At 39.9% G+C, this 23,197-nt stretch overlaps 1 protein-coding gene across 7 annotated transcripts in view; it reads right to left on the bottom strand.

Moving 5' to 3' along the window:
• The window catches only part of NRF1 (nuclear respiratory factor 1), an 840,475-nt gene that overhangs the window by 717,984 nt on the left and 99,294 nt on the right, over positions 1-23,197 (bottom strand). The window contains exon 1 of one of the 7 annotated variants that reach the window (XM_044088842.1): positions 5,596-5,614. The exons of the other annotated variants lie outside the window; for them this stretch is intronic. The gene's annotated coding sequence lies outside the window, so the exon portion shown is untranslated. Of the gene's footprint in view, positions 1-5,595; positions 5,615-23,197 lie in introns of those variants that run through there. 7 annotated transcript variants of the gene reach the window in all.

The following is a 23,197-nucleotide window of genomic DNA, read 5'->3' as shown; positions in this document are numbered from 1 at the left end:
TAATATTTTCCCAGCAGCTACAACTAATAACAGTACAGAAGGATTAATAAAAGCTGTAACAAAAATACTAGTACTAGAACACTTATAATATGGAATGCATATAACCTTGGGTAACCTGGTTCAGTGATTGAGAGAAGTGTAGCGGATTATCTCTGGTGTTATTTCACAATAACACATCTATTTATCCTTTTTTATTTATGTTGGTTTACCAGGGTAGTGTTCTAGTCACAAACAGCCCAATTTCAAGGACAGCCCAGGTGAATACAATCATAACAAAATGTGGCCTGCATGGAGGCACCTTCAGTGGGCTTGTTTGAGGAGATGTGAGCTTTAAAATGTGATCTAAATTTGGAGTAAAAGAATATCTTTTTTTTTTTTTAAGTAGATAAGAGGTTCCCATTGTCCTGGAGCTAGAATGGGAAAAAAACTATGGTTGGTGCAAAGAAGTCTTTAAGGGTCTGTAAAATGGAACATGATTTAGTTAATCCTCTTAGGGTATAGGACGGGGCCATTAGTGAGTTTTGTAGAAAGGCGAAGGTTATGTTTCAAGATGTAGCAATCTGAACAGCAATGACTAGTACTATAAAATAGAAACAGGTCTGCTCTTTGCTTGATGAGTAATCATTTAGATTTTGAAAGCGTGAGGCAGCGATGTTGCCTATATGTATATGCACTGAAACAACATTACTTGGTTTGAAATGGACTGAAGTGTGAACATATTTTCAGAATGGCTTTTGCTACTAAGAGAAAACAATATTCAAACTGTGCTAAAAAGAAAGTTGATCTTGCTGGTAGGGAGCAAGAAATTACAAATGTTCTGAGACCAGTAATGTAGTGTGCTGATTTTACTTCAGGGTTTGGTCTAGCCAAGTTCCTAATAATTGAAGGAAGATAATGTTTCAGTTGGAGAATCAAGGCCGTTAACATCTAGGAGTCTGGTGATCTGGAAAGTTTTGGCGGAGTGATGAAAAGTAAAGTATAGTTTTAGTAAAGGAGAGAAGTTTTATGTTGGTTTGTTTATCCACTTGTTAAGGGAGTGGAGGTGGCCTTTAAGTTGGTTTTGAATATCAGAATGAAATGGGCTGAACCTATGACCATATCAATGTATAAAATGACAGACATCTGTGGGAAGCCTTATGATAATTTGTTAATGAAGACAAAGAAAAGTAAGAGGGCAAGGACAGCTTCTTGTAAAACATCTGAGTACAAGAGCCTCACCAGAGACAAAATGACAATTCCGACTCTGAAGGAAAAAAATGGCACGTGGCTTCTTCATTACTAAATGGATAAAAGGTCTGAAATACTTTGAATTGTTATTAAATAGCAGCTCAGATTTTGCAAACCAATCCATTAGGTTTCCAAAATGATGGAGTCCATACATTCTCTCCCCCCAAAAAGATCAATTTTGGCAAAAAACTACTAAGATACCTGCAGAAAAGCGAAAATGTTCCTGAGCATCTTTACTGGTAATGATCATGGAACAAATCACAGCTTGTACTGAAAACAGCTTAAGGATAAGCTGCACTAATGTTAAAACCCTGACAAGAAATGACACCTGGGTGGACTTCATTCTACGGCCTGCCACACTGGAAAAGTAACAGGAACATGTTTTCAGGAGTGGGAATGGAAGACGCGCACAAGCAGTTCTTGCACACCAATTTTAGCTCTGACAATACAGGCACAGAAAATGGTGTAAGCATCTTCGCATCAAATAAGCTAAAGTGTTCTAACAAATGCAACACCCGGCATCTTCGTAACTGTTTCACTGAATACATACTCACCACTACTATTCTGGTAGGTAAATTAAAAATGCCAGATGTAAGTAACCATGGAATTATTCCCATCTGTTACAGCCATAACATATTTCAAGTTTTTGTGGCAAAAACAAATGTACTCAAGATTATTCATTCACCAGACCAGGAAAAGTCCTCAGTAGTAACTGATTTTAGGAGTTGCACAAGTGACTACAGTTGGGAATTACAGCTCCCACTGGGAGAAAGTAATCAGTGTGTATTAAGCATGAATGTTATGACCAATTAGGAAGGAAGCTGCAAGGCTGTCATCCCCCCAGACACCAAAGACCAAGGAAGCTGCAAGGATAACACCATATGGCCACTGAAAGATCTTTCTATTAAGAGGGTTATTTAAGTCACGGAACTGGTAAATAAATGTGTAGAGAAAAGTGAAAGTTTTCTTGCAGAAAAGCACAAGAGGCTTATATACATCTGGAGAGCAGCTACCTTGCAACATAAAAGACTGGGATACAAGAAATCCGTAAAAAGAAATCTTTTCTTTATGTGAGGTCACATGCCCCTGACCCCTCTCCACTCGATTTTCTGGTGGACAACACCCCTTATCACTTCTGCCCCCAAGAACTTCGGCCAAGAAGTATCCACTCCTTTATAAACTAATAGAACAAAAAGATGTCAAAAATCAAATAAATATGAAATAAAACTAATTCAAACATGACTGCCACCTGGGTTTACCCAGCCTTTACATGGAAAAATGTGATTAAAGGAAGATAACCAATAATCGCATGTGAACTACCAATTAACCAACTTCACACTCACAATTCAGTTCAACATTCAAGCCTTTGGGAGAATGTTTATCACACTGTAAGATGAAACTTTTTTTATCCCCAAGAATTTTGTCTGTCTCAGTTCCCCCGGGCATAAAATAAAATGCCTGCTTTCAAGTTACATTATTCAGAGTTCTGAAATTTGGGAAAGAGCTGTGTAGGGCGTAACACGTTTGTCAGACTGTTTAAAAGCTGTCTATATCAGCTACAGTAGGGCAGTTAGGAAAAAGGACAATACAAAAGTATGTGGAATGACTTGTTTTAAGACAGTCATCTTGAAATTACACAGGTCAAAACGTTTTTACAACATTTAAGAATTCAGCAGAAGAGTCATCATTATTATTCATGAACAAAATAGAGCTAAGCATATCAGAATAGTTCTGCTAACCAAAGAACTCCTGTTTGGAAATTAAATACATGTTCCAATAAATCTTCCAGGTATCGTTTATAAAAACGAGTAATCTACATGTTGTAATCAGAAAGTCAGACTAATGATTACATATTCATAGATGGTTACTACGCTAACTACCTGGGGGGGGGGGGGCTTTCTAAGCCTTGCCAAGTTTTTCTGAAAGAATAAGGACATCCTGTATCCAAAAAGGACATTGAGGGCCAGGCATTTATAGGCTATCTTTGCCCTTAAGGGGCGGAGTTCTAGGCCCAGTATAAATTTCCTGTTCAACATCTACTGGTCTAGTGCTTAAATTGGGTAACAGATTAACTCAGCTTCACATGGATGGGATGCTTGTTCCGTAGGAGGGGCAGTCTCTGGGACACATCTGTCTCTTCAGCATGTTAAGTCATTGGCAAAATTCAGGTCCCTAGATCTTGTAAGCCACAAATATGAATTAGATTCACAAGTGTGGGGTTCGTTGATGTTTTGTGTAGCTCACCCTCTCAGCAATCTATAGAAGACTGAGGGAAAAGGATTTATGGCACTCTGCATAAAATACAATTATTACAGCATTTTTCAGGTCGCTCTAGTTGCAGCATATGCCTGGTCAGGTACATAGATTAATAGGTTCATAGGTGTGTACTAGGCTAATAGCCCTAGAGTCTTGTTCATAGGTGTGCACTAGGCTAATAGTCCTAGAGTCTTTACAAGCCTAGACCATAGAAGTGCCCTGGCATCATGCCGCCTGATGTTAGTTCCCAGTGCCTCTACCAAGTAGAGCCACTGGAGTGATCCCATGGTGAACTATTTCCCATTCACTCAAGATTTTTCTTGAAGAGGGCCAGTGAGGTGCTCTGCTTGACATGTATGGGAAGTCTGTTCCAGAGCATAGGCAGTCTCTGGGTTATGAATCTGTCCCTTCAACATGTTCTGTTGATTGTGGTAATGAGGTTGAGGTCTCTGGAGCGTGTGGTGCGGAGGGATTGGGATTTCTTTAGATGTACCATTTCTAATAGGGCTGGGTCAGACATGGCTTTGTAAGTAGAGCAGAGATTGCCTCTAATTAGGCAATATGAGACAGAGAATAGTTGGGAGTTTGAGTCTGTCCATATAGGACAAGTGTTTAAAACCTAGGATCCTCTTTGTGTGGTACTTTTGCGGCCTCTCCCGTTGTTGCAGTTGTCTAGTAAGGAACATGCCAAATGGGGCATTGTACTCGATTGGCCTAATGGGGGAAGAGTAGAGGGAGACAGTGACCTCTTTCTTCCTGAATGTAAAACCCTTAGTAATGAGATGTGCCACATAGAAGGACTTTCTGACCACAGTGGCAATGTGGTGGTCAAAAGAGAGGTTGCTGTCAACCTGTGTTCCCAAATCTCTAATAACGCCTTGTGTGTTCAGTGGACTACCATCTATGTGGTAACTTCAAGGGAACCGGGTTTTTCCCAAAGGAGATGAAGACATTTTTTGGCATTATGCTTAAGGCCATGGATCTGACACCAGTCGTTGGTCTCATTGAGGCCTTTCTGCAAGATGTCAACATCACTTGGGGAGTTAATAGCAGCTCCCAACTTGCAATCATCTGCAGACTTTGTCAGCCAGCGTCCCTTCATGTTGGCCTGAACTTCAGAGAAGTAGATACCAAACAGGAGAGAGCCCAAGACTGAAACCTGTGGGACTCCAGTCGTGACTGGTCGGCAGTCTGACACGGAGTCGGCTACTTTCACACTGTGGGTTCTATCTGTGAGCCAGTTTGCAACCTACCTAGTGATATAGGGATTGATGCCTAGCTTAGTACATTTTTCTATGATTCCTGAGTGGGGAATGTTATCAAAGGCCTTGGCCAGATCAAGGTAGGCTGTATGAACCACCTTACCTTCATCCACAGTTCTGGTGACAGACTCAAAGAAGTCGACCAAGTTGAGCAGGCATGATCTACCCTTCACAAAGCCAAACTGTGGAGGATCCAGAGTTTGGAGATTCCCTATATCCTTGTTTATTAGGTCCATGATGATGCATTCCATAGCTTTGCATATCAGACTAGTCAGGCTAATGGGGCGACAGTTCCCGGGGTCTGTAGTCGCTCCTCCTTTGTGGAGAGGGATGACTGTAGCAGTGCACCATTCGGTAGGGACAAAGCCTGTGATGAGGCTGTGATTGAACAGGGCACAAATGTGAGTTGCCAGTTCACTCTGTAGTTCATGTAGAACACAGCAAGGGATACTGTCAGGTCCCATAGAAGCTGTATTCTTGGCCTTGGACAATGCTGTTTTAACCTGTGCAGCAGTAATACTGGGTGCCTGGCAATCTACTGGTGTTGTGATTGATCCTTTTTTGGGGGGGGGGGGGTAAAGTTAGTACTGAATCTGTCCGCCGGTATATTTGCAATATCTGTTGGCTCGGTATAGGAGGTACCATTGTGCAGTAGCTCAGAGCAAATCTGGGTATTGCCATGTTGATTCTTTACACTATATACAATAACTAAATTCAAAATTAAACTGGTCATGAGACACAGTTGTACAAAGTAAAAAAAAAATACAATGCCACAAACTGTATTAAATCTGTAAAACATAACTGTTAAAAACAAAAAAAAAATATTTTGCTGAAAAATAAGACTGAGTACCTGCATGGCACTCGCATGGTACAGATTAGCAATAGTATAGGCAGCCCATAGCTCTTGAGCTTGTTACCACCGGGAGGGGAAGGATTAGGCTCATATATAGAAAATGTTCCACTGCTAGGGTGCCATAAGGAGTACAAAAGCACCTTCATCGCTGCTTGGATGACCTCTTAGAGGTTGGCTGGCAGACACTGGGACAAAAAAACAACATAAATTAAAAGATATAAATTACATTCATATCATCGGCACATCCCCGTCATAATTACTGAAATGTATTACACATCATCGGTACACCCCAGACATACCCAAGACACAGTCCTCGTACCCCCACCAAAACGACTGACAGGTACTACATCCTTATAACCCTGACATACCCAAGACACTTCATCCTCGTACCCCTGCCATAATGACTGACATGTATTACACATCTGTATACCCGACATACCCAAGACAAATCATCCTCGTACCCCTGCCATAATGACATGTATTACATATCCTTACACCCCTGATGTACCAAAGACACATCATCCTTGTACCCCTGCCATAGTTACTGACATGTATTACACATCCTTATAACCATGACATACCCAAGACACATCATCCTCGTACCCCTGCCATAATGACTGACATGTATTACATATCTGTATATCACACATTCCTAAGACACATTATCCTCATACCCTTGCCATAATGACTGACCTGTATTACAGATCCTTACACCAGACATACCCAAGACGCATCATCCTCGTACCCCTGCCATAATGACATGTATTATACATCCTTACACTCCTGACATACCTAAGACATATTATCCTCGCACCCCTGCCACAGTGACTGACATGTATTACACATCTGTATACCCGACATACCTAAGACATCATCCTAGTACCCCTGCCATGACTGACATGTATTACACATCCTTACACCCCTGACGTACCCAACACACATCATCCTCGTACCCCTGCCATAGTTGCTGACAAGTACTCCATACTATCAGCATGGAATACTTCAAAAGGGTGACTTTTAATGAGTATATTACTAAACTTATAGTTTACTTGAGAGTGGGGGCTAGCTACTACTTGTAGTAAATGCATAAGCAAATAAATTAGGTGTGTTTCAGGACAGGGAGCAGTAAGCAAAATTCATCACACATCAGCTATAACCACTAGAGGGAGAGAGAGAAAAAAAAAAGAGAGAGAGAGATAGGGTTTCCAACAAAATTGACTTGGCCCCAGTAATTGTCAGAAACCTCTGAAAAAGTATTCGGCAGAAATGGAACACATTTGGCTCTGCCCTCTCTTTTTAACAAAGCCTGTAAGCCACCATTTCCACATAACGTGCCCATTTCTGTAACAAGAGGAGACTCAGGAAATACACATGGGGGGGGGGGGCTAAAACCAGATTCCTCAACCAAAGCCCCTCTGACAATTCCAGAAATCTCCTCTTAATGATGCCCAGTTTCAGGCAACTCCCAAAAAAAAAATGGATCCAGAAGTCCACTTTCCATCCACTGCATTTCAAACAAGTATTGGGGACTCTAGGAAAACACTGCACTTAATCTTCTAGGCACATAAAAATATTTGTGAAAGCATTTCCATCCAAATATGCAAATCTTCCTGGATTGAGCTGCTTGCTGCGGAGCCCCGTTATCTGATATTTTTATTATGTAGTACTGAAAGTCTACTCATCCTTTAATGTTCTGCTATGGAGGACCTCTTGCCTAGCTAAACCCGAGCATAAACATTACTGATTACATGCTTATATTCCCATCTTTCTGAAATTCCAGCTGATCTATGGGAATGGCACATACCATTTCAGCTGAAAAGCTAGCCCCTTACATACAAAATCTTCCTGTTAAAAATATATATATATAAAAAGCCATTTTTTTAATGTTTATAACTGACACCATTTTTAAACTTTTATGCCTGAAATAGAGGCCTTAAAGACAAGACATACAGTGTTGCTTACAACTCCTAGAAGCTCTGGTACCACTCGACCCAAATTCTATATTAATTGCAATTGCTTTGTTAACCTCTTTTGACATACTAGACATGTGGCACCCTCTTTTTATTATAAAAGGTACTGCTCTCTATGGTTAATACTATTAGCTAATTACTTATACTAGCTCTAGTGTAAGGTCATTGTGAGTCGTGGACCTAGACTATACTATAGAAATTGAAGGAATTCAATTTTAATTTACTAAATGATACTTACATACAGTCCTGTAAATGCAATGGTTTGCTAATTAATCTACCAGATCAGGCACTGCACTGATTACCTGGCTTTAGTCCAATACCATTCTCATTAACAGCACCATGGAACTAGAAGGTCTCATTCCAAATGACAACTCAGTAATGGGTTTTATGGATGACACAGCACCTGAAGACAATCAATGTAGCTGATGAGATTCTGACACGGCTGCAGATGAGATTTCTTTACCCAGTTCTTGGGCACAAATACTTGCTCAAGTAATTCCCATAAAAGTCTCTGATTTTGTCTATATGGAAGTATATTATTACACTCAAAATCTCACTTTCAGTGTGGCAATATCACTGCTGCTTGCATGTGCAACTTCTGACTAAACCTCGAACACATCATTCTGATATTTTCTCCTATTTATTTATTAGTTATTTATTTATTTATTTCAGTTTGATTACCGGGAAGTCCACTGGGCCAAGAAGAACCCATTTTCAGTGGAGGCCCGGGGAGAAAAGCTCCAAAGGCAGTACAACCAATACAATGTTTAAGAAGAATACAAAACATAATACAACAGCAAGAAAAAGTAAGACACTGCAAATTCAAATTTACGACAGAAAGTACACACAGTAAGAACATTTTAAAATGCATATTTACAATAGAATGTAGACACAGTAAGAACATTGAAAATGCAAATTTACAGTACACTGCAAGAATTTATAGGACACAGCAAAAGTTAAAAATTAGTTGAATTTTTTTTTTTTTTGCTAACTATTCAATATTGTCATCCATACAGTGAAGTTAGAGCCTGCTAAAAACATAGCTAGAGTTTGAGTGTATAAAGGTGCAGGAGTACAGGGGCTTAGTCTAGGGGAACCTTGGGATTAAGTAGGGTGAAAGCAAGAACATTTCCATTTTGAAGATAGGTGTAAGAAAAGTTGGGTTTTGAAGTAGTCTGAGTTAGGTATAGTTCTAAGAGAAGGAGGGAGAGAGTTCCATTTCCTACCTAGAGAGAAGGATAGAAGATGTTGACCAGCGGGGTGTTTTGGTCTGGGGATGGAGATTAGATTTTTGGTGTTCAGATCTTAGAGATCGGTTGGGAATGTAAGGGGGGAGGATATTGGATAGAGCAGGGCATTTTTCTGGGTAGAATATTAATCTATGAGTGGTTGTTAGTTGGAGATAGTCAAGGTGGTTTGGGAGTTCATTTAAACACAAATTCTTTGCCCCTCAATCATAAAAATGCTGCTTCTTTACCTCCAGTTTTAACCAAAGCAGTGTTGGAATTTCATTTGCTATTAACTACTCTTTCTGCTTTTGATTCCTGTAAGTGCCACAAACACCAGTCCTACACCATATGATTTGTATGCATCATCACACTGGGCCACTACATAATATCTCTGCCACGTTCTTATCACATGGACATTCCCAGATGTAATTCATGTATTTTGTCACTTTTAGATAAAAGACAGTGTACGCAAGATAGGCCCATCTCTGAAGGGAAAGGATGGCTTAACTGGTGAAAACGTTTCGGACCCCTCAGTCATCCTGCCATGATATTTTCATATAATAGCTGCATTTCTGTGTCCTCTACAGTGGCAGGTTTTTGTTCGTTTCTCACATGTAATTGACTATTGGTGTCAAAACACAAGACTTCTTTTTGCAGACCTCCTTGCATTCATTTAAACAGGCTCTACTCAATGTATCTGGAAGGTGTATACTTTTGAGTGTACTACATTTATCCATCATACTTATGAAGTAGCAGCAGCATTCCTGTAACCGGACTGATGATAAAATGCTCTGTAAGGGTTTGTGATCTATCTCAGTTTTAATGCATTTCAATACACATTGTCAAAATATACAGTAACCAAAGACTATGGCCATCACCAGTTCTTAATATGCATATACAACATCTGTACCTCTGTCAAAGATCACAAATGCATAAACAACAGGTCTGTCTTCTGTCCAACAAACAATCTGCTGTCATGATTCTGTTTTGTAGTACTCCAGACCAGAATGTCATCAATGTTCACACCACCATCCGGTCCCTTAGTCATACTAACTACTATACACTGAATACTTACGATGCTGACAAAACTTCAAAATGGTAATGTCAGCTATCTATATTTACCAAAGGAAATAATGAATGACCACTGCTCAGAACTTGCTTCACCCAGTTTAATTTGCCAAAATCCTAATTTGCCATCCAGTAGTGAAAAGAATTTCACATTGGCAGTTACTCTGGTAATCTTCAAAGGTTAATGGCCCCTGTGATTTCATTTATTGAGATCCTGTAGGACTATGTAAATTCTACTGCTTAACCATAGCCACTGTACTAATACATTAAGTATTTTCTAAATGATTCTATGCATTTTAAGATTCTACTCTACTTCTTCAAAAGCAAGAGGCATCCTACAGGAAGCATGTATCACTGGCATTCTTTCTGGGAATAACTTGATATGAAGCTCTGCCTTTAAGTACTCCGCACCCCAATACGCCAAAAACAGCTTTAGCACACCAGACTAATTCTTCTGTACATGCAATGAAGCACTAACAGCCGCCACATTTTTTTAAGTTCTCTTTCTTCAGTTAACACTATGTATGCAACCTTCTGAAAATTCTACCTTTTACTCAATCCAGCTGACCTAAAATTAGATGATCTCTGCATTAGTACCACAAAAATGTTCACACTGCCATCCTGAATGTTATTGCCTCTGCGGACATGAGAACTCTGCTGACCTTTGACTGCAATATGCAAACTGAACTAGTTATTGCCTTTTATACCATGACCCCCCCAAAACGTGCACGCTGATTGGCCAGCGTGCCCGTTGTAAATCGAGATATACTAATGGAAAAAGGTCCGGTTGCCCGGACTTTTTTCCATTAGTATAACTCGGTTTTTTAAAACACTGTCTCGCTATGTTAAATGGGTTTAACATAGCGAGACAGCTTTAAAATAAGCAACGGAGCTCCGTTGCTTATTTTAAAGCTGTCTCCCCATGTAAAACCCATTTTACATAGCGAGACAGTGTTTTAAGAACGGAGAAAGCAAGATCTCAGTTGCTTTTTTATGTCTCGCTATGTTAAATGAGTTTGACATAGCGAGACAGTTTTAAAATAAGCAGCGGAGATGTCCGTTGCTTATTTTAAAACTGTCTCACTATGTTAAACTCATTTAACATAGCGAAACACAAAAAAAAAAGCAACTGAGATCTTGCTTTCTCCGCTTTTGCTACAACTCTGATGTACTGCGCAGGCGCGCAGTACATCAGAACTGCCGCGGATGCCAGACATCTGCGGAAGGGCAGTAAACAGGCATTATACTATGCCATTATTTAAGAAAAGTAACAGTTTCTTTTCTTAAATAATGTCATGGTAGAATAGCAATAACCCACTTCTGGGTGTGGGTAATGCTAAATTTACCCACGGTTGGCTCTGTTTGGTCCCGAGGGCGAACCAACCATGGGTTACCCACACCCAGGCGTGGGTTATTGCTATATTTGTGCACACTCAGTTCTCAATAACGCTAGCAAATGTTCTCTCAACAACGTACTATCTACAAAACTTCTATTCTCCATGCCCATAGGTACACATCTACTTTTGAGAATGTCAGTTTTCTTTAAATAAGACAGCACAGCCACAAGTTGGAAGGAACTACTAATTACATACGACATGGAGTTTATCTGACCCAAATGGAATCTTGACAGCATGATGCATGCAGACATACTGAGAGGAGGCAGTCCACAGCCTAGAGGTAGGTGCACAGCACACCAACTTGCATACCTCTCGACTGTTCATATATTTGCCTCAAATTGTTGGTTTCTTTCTCATAAAATTTGTTATTTTTTTGGCAAATCACTGAGGACTGCAGTCACTAAATAATGAGATACGTTTGAGTTTCAGACTTCACACCCTTCAGAAAATGCATGCTAATATACATTCTGTTAATTATTGCAGTTTTCTAAGTTTATAAGGACAATATTTAAAATCTGTCCCTATTTTGGGACCTTGATTCCACCCCCCACCCCATTTATATAGGCGTTGTCTAGATTTCATGCAATAAGAAGTTGAGAGGTATGACACCAAATAATGGACTTGCAGTAACGTCTTTGTGGCTTCACTGGTGAGGTAGTCAGACATCACTCTACCCAAGGGTGGGGTGGGGTTAGGCCAAATAAATTTCCTAATTTGTCAACTGCTACCTAACCACCACCCCCAAGACAGCTCTAGAAAATGAGCTCAAATCCTACTGTGCAGGCTTGATGGTCAGCAGATGCAGAGTCAAAAATGATAAAGAACAGCTCTGTCATCTATCAATAACTTCTGAGTTCAGGCTTCTTTAGAGCTTTTCTGTTACACACTCAGCACTTTACCATTAGTCATTCTGCTAAACAGTGCCTTACTCTGCCTTCTGCTACTACAGTTAGTTTGCAGTGTCACAAACTGCATTTCTTTGGTGCACACAAGCATCTTTTGTTTCAGACTGATCATTTGCTACTACAATATTACTATTCTGATGTTGTGGTTAGCAAAATGATTTCTCCCCACATTCTACAAACCTCATTTCTGCTTTGCAAATTTTCTTATAAACTGTAAACATAATTACACTGGGTGTGCTATTCCTTGCTGCTTGTTACTATCCACAATCTCTGCTGATACAATGGAAGAGTCCGGTACTCATTTTTTTTTTCCATTATTTTTATGGTTTCTGGATTTAAATTTCCACTTAACTGCTACACACACAATGTCAATTTAAAAAATGCCATGTCTTTAAAGTATAGATTTTTAGCAGTAAACTGGATGGTTCAACTGCAAGACACACATATTTATAACTTTTTCCAGTGTTATACTACATTGCTTCAACAGTCTGCTGCTTCAGAAAATTAGACAGTTGCCCAAATTCACCAATTATGAACCCACCCTGCTTCCTAATTCGGTTAACACTTGCATTAATACTTTCTTGAACCCCTTTGTTTCTACTTAAAGACAAACTTCTTAACCCTAAGCAGTGTGCTCTCTGGCTAGGAGTACACCTGGAATTTACTTTTCAAGACTGCCAATTTGTGCCTCTCCTTCTTTGCCTGTAAGCTGACGAAACATAGTACACTGGATTTTGCCTGGCTTCCCTCTGAAACCACTCACTGGTGATTCATTAGCGCAAACATCTGAATCCAGGACTTGCAATTACTGGTAATATTCCTTTGCAGCTTCAGAGTTTGTAGTGGTAGAATTGCTGACATATTTCAACCAAAAACTGAAGAAGCACAAAATAATTTGTATGGATGCATCTCAGATCTTCAGGCAAATTACAAACATGAGATGTCGCCACTGTCCTAGTAATATTCCCATTACAGAAAATTGCCCTAGTTCTTCTGAATGAACACGTTATTTTTTGCACCTGATGCCCATTATCACATATACCGTGTATATGTAAAATGGAAAATGGGCAGCGGTTGCCAAAATTCTTTCCATATGCTAGGTGGAATATGAACAACATCTACAAACACAGAAATGAGTATTAGACCTGTAGTAAGTTTCTATACACAAAGTCCCTATCAGAGCAGGGCAATGTGCCACCATAACCACACATCAGTGCATGGTGTCTGCTAAAGGCTCAATAAAGGAGCAATTAGCTAAATTTGTGGATGGGAAACTTAAAAACATCTTTTGCACAGATAGTCAACTGAGGAATGTACATTTAAAAGATGGATACTATTTAGCCACTTTGAATGTTAAAAATGTATTTTCAGTCATTGTCCATGAAATTATGTTACTATAATAAAATATATTTTACTATAAAAGTTTTAACTAATGTAGAGATTAGATTGTTACACGAGTTCATAGAAATAATTCTCACCAACAACTTCGTACCCAATTTCACCACTGCTGTGTTATGCTGGTGGGAGAGGGAAACAGCATTAATAATGGAATTGCATAATCAATGTGCAGTAGATTTTGGTTACCCAGATTACATATTTATTACATAAAAAAGGGATTTACAACAATTTGAGTTTCTTTTTGCACTAGAGAATTCAACTAATTTTTAAAGTTCATTTACAACATTGAACATCAGATTCACTATCTGGATGCAAATTTATTGAAGAAGCCAAGTGGAACATTAGATGCACGCGTTTAGAAAAGCCACATCTAGCAATTAATTTCTTCATTTTAACAGCTGCCATCGACTTCATCAAAAAATGGGACCTAGTAAAAAGCCACTTTTTTAGAATTTCTCACCTTACCTCGAGATGAATGGTTTGTGGAATTAGGCATATTAAAGCATATGTCCCTTGATAGAGGATATCCAACTGTGGTTGAAGAAAATATTAAATAGGTTATTGATAAAAGAAATAAGTATGGACCAGTAGACATGGATTAGAATATGTTAAGTATTCAATGACCAACAGGACTGAGGGGGCAGACTATGGTAATCACAATCCAGATGGCCAAAGTGAATTTTCCAGTCACATGGTAATACATTTTTCAGTAGATATTGATGATACTGAGAGTTATGACTTCTGGGATATTTTAAGAGGGTTGGACATCCCAGGTTTGCAAACAGGGAACAACTTGGTTTCATTTATAAAAGGAGAAATATTAAGAATATTTTAGAAAGACCTGTGGAGAATCAATAGATTGGGGTTGTTGTCAAAGTATGGTAGTTGTAATCAATGCTATTATATAGACACAGGGGAAGAGGCAGAGATTAATAAAAACTTAAATGGAGAATGAAAGGTAGATATAATTGTAAAATGAGCAAAGTGGTCTATTTGGCGAATTACAGTTAGTGTCCTGCTTTTTACATTGGTAAGACTTAAAACTCCCAAAATAAAACCAATCTACCAGCATGTTTACACAAGTCTATGTCACATCATCGAACTTTTATTCTATCGATTACCTAATTGTCAAGCCTTAATTGTCGAAATCCCTATTCAGTGAACGACCTAAACATTGAAGTGGAATTCACTGAAATATTTTAGTTTGGCCAACACTGCAAAAGGTAAACTTTACGTTTTTGCAGGGGGGGCACCTGCACCCCCCCCATGGCCCCCCCACACCACCTGCAAATTAAATATACCACCTCAGAGATCGCCATACAGTGAGGCAATGGGTAAATCACAGCCAGTTGGCATGTCAATCACAAATGTTTTTTTCAAGATGGCCAACTAAAACACTTCGATGAATTCCAATTCGATGTTTAGATCATTCGCTGAACAGGGATTTCAACAATAAGGGTTCAACGATTAAGTATTCAATAGAATAAAAGTTCAATGATGTGATATAGGCTAATTTACAGAAATAATAATAAACATGACAAAAGTGCATTAGCTAGACACTCAGTACTGTGCTCAGCATTTAAAACTGAAGGGAGAAACTATGGTGGGGAGTGGAAGAAGCAAATGATTCACAGGGGAAATTGTTTGGCAGTTAAGAGCCAATGCATCCAATCCACCGGTTTTACATGAAAGCATATATATATAACTAGTGAATTAAGGTGGCAGCACAGACTTTATAAAATTTATTTAGTATAATGTAAATATGTGATTTTTATGCACATGCTTGTTAAGATTTTGTAAGGTTTTTCAAGTTTGATTTGTGACAAAAAATATTTTTATATGTGCGCTATAAATATTATGACACATGGACAGCATTTGATTTAAAGCAAGTATAATGTATGATGTAGTTGGTTCTGAAGAAGTCGTGGATGTCAAGGTTGAAAGCACTTAACCAATACATTCACAAATACAGTTAAAGGTTGCTCCTTTGTGAAGTTGCCAAGATTTTTTCAGACGTCTTTTCTTGGTCATATTATCATGGGATGTGAATTGTCTTACAGGTACAGACAAAAAGCAAAGAGTACTGAATGGCGCAAACAGCAATGTCACATCTGGACAGAAATGAGCATGTGAACTGACAGGCATTCAGCAAATTGTCAAACACAAAGGACATGGCCTCCCTATGTTTGCATGGGTTTCCTCCGACATTCCAAGGACATGCAGTAGGTGGATTGGACACACTACATTGGCCACAGGTGTGAGTATACGTGCGAGTGTGTAGTGCAGAAGAAGTACCGTGGCAGGACCAGCTACCCAGTGGTGTTGACCTTGGCTATAGATGACTGCCACTGTTGAAGTGACACTCTGACCCCATCTGCAAAAATGGGAAAAAGGGGTTGTGGATGAATAGTAAATCTGTGGTGGTAAGCAGTTATTAGCAGGGAGGATAATTACACTGGCACATATTTATATTCCACCCAAAACTGCTATTCTGGAGTTGAGAATTTTAGGAGAAAAAAATAACTTTCCTGCAGAAGCTATTATTTGTAGGTGGGGACTGGAACCTTATATGCGATAGTGAGGATGTTTACAGTTAGAGAGTCTAGAAAGGAAAATACAACAAAAGGAAGATTTCTGAAGAAAGATATGAGAATATTTGGTATGGAAAATGCACATTCAGTAGTATGAACTCAGGCAAAATTTACATATTATTCCCCAAGGTACAATAACTGGGCGAGAATGGAAGGAAACTCCATTTCATAGGAAAGAATTGTATTTAAATGAAAACTTTGAAACATATTCAATAACTATTTCAGATCACACACAAAAAAAAAACTAAGAAAATAATGCAGGATAAAGTAAGATTAGCCAACATGAAAAATAATCAGAGATCCTATAGAGAGAGAGAGAAGATATTTCAAACATTTTATAAAAATAATTGTATAAAGCAGAAGAATGTGGAAATCAAGAAAGTCATAAATGGAAATATTTATGGAAGATTTAATTATGCTACGGTTAGACGAGGATGGGGCTCAACAATAATTAAGAGAACAAGAGGAGATAAAAAACGGTGATGCATAATCAATCAACTGGGAAGTCCCCTGGAACAGACAGTATTCCTGTGGAAGTTAGGATGGAATAAAGTGATAAAGACCTGGAAGGATATAACAATAGTTTAAAAGGTGGGGTAAGTAACCAGCATCTTGGGAAAAAAAATTGTGGTGGTTGATGTTACTCTAATTGGGTAACGTTCTTCAGACCCAGCTTCATAAAACACATTTAAATTTGAAATCATGTTTATAAAGTGTTTACGTCTATACTAGCCAACAGAATGCCAAAGGTGTTGCCAAAATCGCTAGATATGCAAAAATGTGGTTTTATGGAGAGGAGGCAAATATTTGACAACTTTAATAGAACTGATTCAAAAAGAGGCAGAGTATAATAAAACACCACTATTGTTGGGTCTTTATGCAGAGAAGACATTCAATATAGTCAGCTGGGATTGTGTGTGTAGGCTAATCATAGCATTTGGGTTCTTTACCAGAATATTCAAGTTAATGAGGAGGATATATGAAGGATCAAAAGTAATACATAAGACTGGAGTGTCCTCTCCATCAAGCTATGTTTGGACATAGGAATCAGAAAGGGGTGTCCTCTTTTCCCTTTGTTATTTACTTTACATTCAGAGCCACTTGCAAAGAAAATAAAAAGACTTGCATATTCAAGGATACAACTGCTATGGTAATCAAGAAAAGTTAGTTTTATTCACAGACGATATTACGCTACTATTTTGTACTTGATAAATCAAGGAGGACCTTTCTTGTTGTGGAACATTTTCAGACAGCTTCTAGTTTCAGGATATAAAATAAATGAAGATAAAACAAAGGCTAAGCCTAAGCACGCACCATGTTCAAGCATAGCCTCACATCAGGCTTTTGTGCCCACCGAATGGTGCACAGCAACAGTTATCCCACTCCACAAAGGGGAAGCCACCACTGATCCCAGGAAGTATCGCCCTATTAGCCTGACGAGCCTGGTCTGTAAGGCCATGGAACGTATCATCATGGAACTCAAAGACATTGGTAACCTCCAAACTTTGGACCCCACCCATTTTGAGTTTGTGAAAGGCAGATCATGCCTCCTGAACCTGATCGACTTCTTTGAGGCAGACACTAAAGCTGTAGACGAGGGTAAGGTGGTTCACACAGCCTATCTTGACCTCGCCAAGACTTTCGTCAGCATCCTCCATTCTGGAATTCTAGATAATCTCACTAGACTAGGTATAAATCCTTACATCACAAGATGGGTTGCCAACTGGCTCACTGACAGAACCCACACTGTAAAAGTTGCAGACTCCAAATCTGACTTCAAACCAGTGACAAGTGGAGTACCACAGAGTTCAAGTCCTGGGACCTCTCCTGTTTGGTATCTACTTCTCTGAAGTACAGGAGGCCTTTGGTTAATGAAGTTCGCAGATGACTGCAAACTAGGAGCCATAGTAGAGTCCCCAAATGTTGTGGGCATCCTACAGAAGGGCCTCACTGAGACAGATGCCTGGTGTCACAGCCATGGCCTCAAGCTCAATGCCAAAAAGTGCACTGTCATCCCCTTTGGTAAAACTCTGTACCCATGAACTACTACATAGGCAGCAGTCTACTTAACACCGAATGTGTGAAAAGAGACCTTGGGACCCAGGTGGGCAGTAGTCTCTCCTTTGATAATCATATTGCCACAGTAGTCAGGAAATCCTTCTACATGGCACACATCAAAAAAAGGGTTCTCATCCAGGGGAAAAAAAAAAAAAAGAGGTCATTGTTCCCCTCTACTCGACACTCATTAGACCCATTATAGAGTACAATGCCCCTTTTGGAATGTACCTCAAAAGACATCTGCAGCAGCTGGAAAGGCCACAGAAGTACCTCACAAAGAGGATTACTGGCCTCAAACATATGCCCTACACTGACCATCTCAAAAAACACCAGCTTTACTCCGTAGTATATCGCCTACTCAGAGGTGATCTCTGCCTAACATATAAAGCTATGTTAGAACCAGAGCTGTTGGACATGCTGCACCTAAAGAAATCCCAGTCCCTCCGAGCTACACGCTCTAGGGTCCTAAACTTTGTCACCGCAATAAACAGGACATGCTGAAGGGAGAGATCCTGTCCCAGAGACTTCCCATACTCTGGAAGAAGCTACCCATCTATGTCAAGCAATGTTCCTCATTAGCACTCTTCGAGAAAAATCTTAATGAGTGGATGGGAAATAGGGGATCACTTCTGTTGCTCTGCTCGACAGGGGCACATGAAAATAACTTTCTTGGGTGGCGTAAGCCAAGGAACCTTGTTGGCTAAGCTTACTTAGGCCCTTGGGCCAATAGCCTAGTACCTACCTATGAATATTATATTCATAAAGTTGCAGAAAAGTATATTAAGAAGTAAGCCAACATGGGAATGGAAAAAGGAGATTTTGCCATTAGGGATGACTGAAAGCAGGGGTATAGCCAATGGTGGTGGTGGTGGTGGGGGGGGGGGGGTTAACTGGAGAAAACTTACCAAAAGAGTCAAGGTATTGCGAGCAATATTTGGAGGGGGAACACTATCAGATTGGGATGAGTAGAGTCTGACAGAAGTTGCTATTAAAAACAGGGATAAGTAGTAGGGTATATAAAACTACTGCACAATAACTAAAGGAATCTAAGGAAGTTAGAAAAAATTATGAAGAGGGATTGGAAATGCAATGTACAAAAAACAATGGAAGGATGTTTGTATGGCCCTCAAGTATGCAACAATGTCCAGAAGGTTTAGGAGTTTTGCTTGAAGTGTTTGCATGGGTATTTTTATACCCCAAACAGACTTCAGAAAACTTGACAACAAATGCTGGAGATGTGATGAGACACAAAACAGGTAACTTGGAACATATTTTTGGGAAGGTAATGAGTTGACAGACTTAAAACGTCCTACACAGTACTTTATTAGAAAAATACAGTTGTGTACACTTACCATAAATGTAGATGTTAGAGTGTATTCACTGTTGCAGTCATTACATTATGGTAATCTGCTGGCAGGTTGCCCTCAGTCGGCCTGAATTCCAAAGTCTTGGGTCCTGTATCAGTTGCTGTCTCTTCTTCCATGACGCCAGGTCATCACGGGTATGAAAACATGCAGCCGGCGCCATTTTCTTTAGTTTTTCTTGCCCCGATGTCAGGTGCCCCCAAAAAGGTAGCAAAAAAAAAATATATATATACACATTATATATATATATATATATATATATATATATACATACATACACACATTATATATATATATATATATATATATATATATATATATATATATATATATATATATATATACACACATATACATACATACATATATACACACACACACACACACACACACACACACACACACACATATGCATCAATATAAACTTTACCTTCATCTACAAGCAAATACACCACATAGGTTGTAGAAGATAGAGAAGGAAAGATAAACTCCAGAATGACGGGGATGGCGGGAGGGCAACCTGGACTGCAACAGTGAATACACTCGAACATCTACATTTATGGTATGTGTACACAACTGTACTATGTTCTTAGTGCTTCACTGTTGCAGTCATTACATTTGGGTAGAATCCCAAAGCTATGGTTGGGAGGCTGGAGCTAAACAGCATTAAGAGCGGCTATAAGGCCCTGCAGAACTGCAGTGGCAAAGCCTGTCCTGGATTTAGAGTACAGAGGCAAATGATAATGCTTTGTAAAGGCGTGAACAGAACTCCAAGTAGCAGCCTCTAGAATGTCTTTGGTTGGTACTCCCCTGAGAAAGGCTGAAGTAGCTGAAGCTCTGGTGGAATGAGACAGAATGCCCTTGGACACAAGTTTGCCATGGTATAAATAGCACAAACGGATGCAGTGGCGTATCCACTTTGAAATTCTCAGATTTGAAATAGCATTGCCTTCTGATCCTGCAGCATATGTCACTAGTAATTGCTCAGTTTTTCTTAGAGCTTTAGTCCTGTTCAAGTAGAATCTTAGCTGTCTGTGTACGTCCAAGGAATGCAGAATGCTCTCCCCCCTTGTTCTGCGGATTTGGATAAAAAGCTGGCAGATGAATTGTTTGATTAAGAGCTACACTGGAGACCACCTTAGGCATAAAAATAGGATTTGTCCTCAGTGACACCCTGACTGGGTAAAATATGATAAAAGGCTCAACAGCCATGAGGGCCTGTAGCTCTGAAACTCTTCTTGCTGATGTAATTGCTAGTAGCAGAGCAGAGCCGTTTTCCATGATAAGAACTTCATATCAGCGGTAGCAGCTGGTTCAAATGGAGGCAGGGTGAGCTTTGCCAACACAACTGAGGTCCCATGCAGGCAATAGTGATCTTCTAGGAGGCCTTAAATTTTTGGCTCTTCTAAGATATTGCTTTAGTAAAGCATGAGAAAAGATTGGTGGCTCTGTATTGTAATGAGCTGAAATGGCAGAGGCATGGATTCTAATTGATGAGAAAGATGGGCCTTTGTCAAGCATCTCAGTTAAATATTGCAATATCTGAGGAATATTTGGTTCTGCTGTATCAGTTACTTGTGCTCGATTCCAAGCACAGAATCTCTTCCATTTGTCAGCATAAGATTTTCTAGTACTAGGCCTTCTGGCTTCCAAAATTACATCCATCACAGCTTTACTAAGAGGTGGTGTTTGTATGACTGCATGATCAGCCATGCTGCCAGGTTCAGGGTCTGTAGTTGATTGTGCAGGATCTGATTGTTTTGCTGGGACAGTAGTTGTGGGTCTTTGAGGCAAGGTCCAAGCTGGGTATTGAGACAAGTTCCTTAGGATTGGGTACCAGTGTTGGCGAGGCCAATCCGGGGCAATTAGTATCATCTTCGGTTTCTCTTGTCTGACTTTTAGGAGGACCTTGGGGACAAGAGGTAGAGGAGGAAAGGCTTGTTTGTGATAAGTCCTTGTGCAGAATCTTTTCAATTGATAATTATGAGGACAGGCAAATAGATCTATGCCTGGGCTCCCCCATTTCTCTGTTATGCTGAAGACTTGTGGATTTAGTTTCCACTCGTGAGGATCCATAAGGTTTCTGCTTAAATCGTCTGCCAGAGTATTTTGTTTTCCTGGCAGGAATTGAGCTTGAAGATGTATTTGGTAGGTCAAAGCTGTGTCCCACAGTGCCATGGCTAATCTGCAAAGGAGGTATGAGTGTGTGCCCCCTTGTTTGTTTATATACCACATGACTGTGGTGTTGTCTGTCTTTATCAGTAGTTGTCCTGGATGAAATAAGTCCTTGAAGGCTGTTAGGGCATTTTGAACAGCTAGCATCTCTTTCTGGTTGATATGCAGATGCATTTGTTTTGGTGTCCATATGCCCTGAATGCATCTTCCTGCCATGTGAGCCCCCCAGGCATAATCTGATGCATCTGTTAAGGTTTGGCTGGCAGAGGGTAGAGTGAAGGGCCGTCCCATGTTTTGGTGACATGCCTTTGCCCACCATAGAAACTCCTGTTGCAGGCAGAGAATGAGAGGAATCATTGTTTCCAGACTGTGAGAATGTTGACTCCATAAACTTTTTAGGTACCATTGAAGTTTCCTCATATGCAGTCTTGCATATGGAATCAGTAGGATGCAGGATGCCGTGAAGCCCAGAGCCTGCAGAATTTGTCTTGCAGAAGACTGGGTTCTTGTTGCCATCAATTTGAAGTTAGTCAGTTGCCTTTGCTTGTCTGGCATGAGGTAAGCTATCTGGGCAGTTGTATTCAAGCTTGTACCCGGGAATGTTATCTTTTGAGAGGGTACCAGTTGTGATTTCTTTTCGTTTACTGTGTACCCTAGGCATGTTAGAAGCCTTTTCACAAACGCCAGTTGTCGAAGAGGTGTGTCCTTGTTCTCTGCTTGAATGAGACAGTCGTCTAAGTAAGGATATATTTGTATACTCTTTGTCTGCAAAATGCAGTTACTGGTGCCAGGCACTTTGTAAAGACCCTGGGCGTAGTAGATAAGCCAAAGGGCAGTGCAGAGAATTGGTAATGCATTAAAGCAGCCTTGAATCTGAGTATCTTCTGCATGACTGTCTTATTGGGACATGCAGGTATGCCTCTTTTAGGTCTAAAGTCACTAGCCAGGCATTCTTGCCCAGCATGGGCAGAAGCTGATGCAAAGTCAGCATTATGAATTTTGGAATGACCAGGTATGTGTTCAAAATCGATAAATCCAGTATTGGCCGCCAGGCCTTGTCCTTTCTGGGTACCAAGAACAGTCGAGTAAAAACCTTGTCCTTTTTCCTGTTCTGGTACTATCTGAATGGCCCCCATATCCATGAGGGACGTAACCTGTGTCTGTGCCTCTGCCCATTGATTTTTTGGCAGATCTGGCCAACCATTTGCCATTGGCAGAGTGTGGAAATGGAATCTGTATCCCTGTGATATGATGTTTAGTACACACTTGTCCTGGGTTATTAACAGCCAATTTTGAGCAAAAACTGCACATCCACTTATTAATCAACCTCTCCAGAACTTTCATGCAGTGTGACAGGAGTCTGATACCTCTGCGCTGCCCAGAGATGTGGATGTCCCCTTTGTTCTTGTACACTAAAATGAGTATGCTTATTCTCCAGTCATCT

The sequence above is a fragment of the Protopterus annectens genome, chromosome 11.part0 (genome assembly GCF_019279795.1).
Source record: "Protopterus annectens isolate FY-2018-M chromosome 11.part0, PAN1.0, whole genome shotgun sequence".
Classification (NCBI taxonomy): domain Eukaryota; kingdom Metazoa; phylum Chordata; order Ceratodontiformes; family Protopteridae; genus Protopterus; species Protopterus annectens.
Note: the sequence above shows the minus strand (reverse complement) of the source record. Positions and strands in the feature narration are given on the sequence as shown.